The sequence below is a fragment of the Theropithecus gelada genome, chromosome 5 (assembly GCF_003255815.1).
Source record: "Theropithecus gelada isolate Dixy chromosome 5, Tgel_1.0, whole genome shotgun sequence".
Classification (NCBI taxonomy): domain Eukaryota; kingdom Metazoa; phylum Chordata; class Mammalia; order Primates; family Cercopithecidae; genus Theropithecus; species Theropithecus gelada.
The window spans coordinates 138,114,344-138,117,388 of NC_037672.1; the positions used below are offsets into that span (position 1 = coordinate 138,114,344).

Consider the following 3,045-nt stretch of genomic DNA (forward strand, 5'->3'; position numbering starts at 1 on the left):
ACAGAGAGTTCCTACATTTCCATCACTCAGTTTTTCCTATTGCTAACACCTGACATTACCGTGGTACATTTGTCCTAACTAAGGAATCAACATTGGTACATTACCATTAACTAAACTCCAGAGTTTACTCAGATTTCACCATCATTGTAACTTTTCCCCAATGTCCTTTTTCTGTTCCAGGATTTCACTGAGGATATCACATTACGTTTAATTACCTTGTCTTATTGGGGTCCTCTGGTCTCTGACAGTTTCTGTGACTTGTCTTGGTTTTTTTTTTGTGTGTGTGTGTGTGTAATTATTATTTTTAATGTCCAGAATGTGTAATACAAGGGCCAGAGCTTCCTCCTGGACTCAATTTTATAAATTCTCGATTGGTTGGTGAGGCCAATAGGGATACTTTTTCTTGTCTAATTTGGTTTCTGGGAAAGCTTCATTCAAGTCCTCAATGGTCATCTGATCAAATGGAATTAAGTTCTTTATCTTCTCTATCTGTTTCTCATATTCTACAATCCTGGCCTTTGAGAGAGACACCCACTCAGCACAAGATTTTACATCTTCTTTTTCTTCGGCATCCACCTGGGCAGTATATTTATCTTCTGGCATAGGTATCTTTAGGGCATTAAACTTCTTCTCAAAGTCATCCACCAAGCTGGCCTTGGCCACATTGGCCTTGTAGTAAGCCCAGTCGATAGCTGGTGGATTCTCAGGTAAAGCAGCCAACCTGGAGGTGAGGGTCTCATTCCAGGACTTCAGGGAACTAGCAATGGCCTTTTGGTTCTGGGGTATGATCTCCACAAAAGCTACCCAGTCAATGGTTTTTAGAGCAAGTTTTCGCCCAGCCATCTTGGGATCCTTCACCGACCCTGGCTGCCCACGGTCCACCGCCGACTTGTCTTGTTTTTGATGACCTTAGCAGATTTTGAGGCATACTGGTCATGTATTTTGTAGAATGTTCCTCAGTGTGGAGTTGTCTGGTGTTTTCGTCATGGTTCTTCCAGGATTACGGTATGGGTTTTTGGGAGGAAAACCCCAGCAACATTCTTATCACATCATATCAAGGCTACATACTTATGTATGTATCATTGTTGACGGTAACTTTGACAATCTGGCTGAGATAGTGTTTATTACGTATCTCTTCTGCAAAGGTGCTTTGTCGTTGTTGTTGTGGGTTTTTTTTGGATTCTTGCTCTGGGCTCAGGCTAGAGTGCAGTGGTGTGATCATGGCTTCCTGTATCCTCAAACTCTAGGGCTTAAGTGATCCTCCTGAGTAGCTGGGACTGCAGGTGCATGCCATCACACCAGCTATTTTATTTTATCATTATTTTTGTAGAGACAGGGTCTTGCTGTGTTGGTTAGGCTGGTCTCAAACTCCTGGCTGCAAGCAATCCTCCTGTCTGGGCCTCCCAAAGTGCAGGGATTACAGGCATGAGCCACCACACCAGACTTTTTTTTTTTTAATTTAAATTTAAATTTAAATATCTTTCACCTTATTTTACAGAGATAAAGACGGAAACCTGTCAGCTTGTTTTTTCAGATGAGGGATAATAATACATTATGGTGGTGAAGAGCAGCTTTTAGGAGACAGAAAACTTGGGTTAATGAGCAGTTTTGCCACTTACTGGCTGTGTGATTTGGGAAAGCTACTTCCTAAGCTTCATGATCAGAATTTGTAAAATGGGATACTAATAGTGCTTTCTTCAAAGGGTTATGTTAAGGGCCAAATGATATGATGCGTGCAAAGCACTTGCCCAGTGCCTGCTGCATAGTAAGCCCACAAATGTTCACTATGATTACACATGCTAATATGACAGCAGTGATGATAAGCACTATGCATTTATTTTAGTGTCACTGTTACTCTTCAGAGTCAGTAGCAGCAAGTCCTCAGCAGTCAATTCTTTCCATTAATATGCCAGTCTGGACTTGGTGTTTTGGGCTAAAAGGTTGAACCTCAAGCATCCATTCAGTTACTAGTTTAACGATGTTCCCTGAGCTCCTTCTAGGTGTGGCTGCAGCCCTGGGAGTCAGGTGGAGAGTGTCCAGATAGAGGTGAGTGGGAGATAGAGGTCAGGGTTGGTTCCTATGGGACCCTGTGGGTAAAGTATAAGGACAAGCTTGATTATTTCTTCTCTAGTCTCAAGCCATCAAACATTTTATAGGTGAAATTTAGTCTCCTCCAAGTTCATTACCATAAGATCAAAGTAGCCCAACTAAATAAACGATTTCACTTGTCCCTGCTTTCCTACTCTGATTTTAGTAGTTGTGCTATTGAGCTCTGAAGTGACTGGAATGGTGGTTTTCAAATTTTAGGGTGAGGCCAGGCATGGTGGCTCATGCCTATAAACCCAGCACTTTGGGAGGCTGAGGTGGGAGGATTGCTTGAGGCCAGGAGTTTGACACCAGCCTGTACAGTGAGACCCTGTTTCTAAAAAAAAAAAAAAAAAAATTAAATTAAAAATTAGTTGGGCATTGTGGTATGGTTCTATAGTCCCAGCTACTTGGGAGGCTAAGGCAGGAGGATCACCTGAGCCCAGGAGTTTGAGGCTGCGGTGATCTATAATCGTGCCACTGCACTCCAGCATGGGAAAAAGACTGAGACGCTGTCTCTAAAAACAGTAACACCTTCAAGGTGCGTTAGAATCACCTGTAGGGTTCCTTAGAACACTTTCCCTATATCTTGTACCAATTTTTTCTCATATCACCAATCTTTCTGCACCCTCTTCCTCACTGTGACTTGTTTCCTTATGTATTTTGAGCTTTTGATGGTGAGTTTATAGTCCTTCGAACTTGATTTGTGAGAATTCCTTTGAGACCTGGTTTAAGGAGTATTCCTCTAGTGAGGATATATGTATTCATTTCTACTAAACACTGAGTGTGACTATCAGTTTGCAATAACTTTAAATTTGTACTTTGGGATTTTAGGTCATACGAGTACTTGGATTCTGATACATGGCCCATGAGAAGGCTTGTCTGTGGTTAAGGCATCTCGGGGTGTTGGGGGAGACTTTATCTTTTTTCCCTTTTTACCTAGAACCAAGGCTAACCCTG

General features: G+C 42.1%; 1 pseudogene across 1 annotated transcript; it reads right to left on the minus strand.

The window, feature by feature from the left end:
* Positions 1-294: 294 nt before the first annotated feature.
* On the minus strand, positions 295-880 carry LOC112625016 (annotated as a pseudogene). Its single transcript, XR_003119507.1, has one exon. The product of XR_003119507.1 is annotated as an ATP synthase subunit d, mitochondrial pseudogene (transcript).
* Between the last annotated feature and the right edge of the window lie 2,165 nt (positions 881-3,045).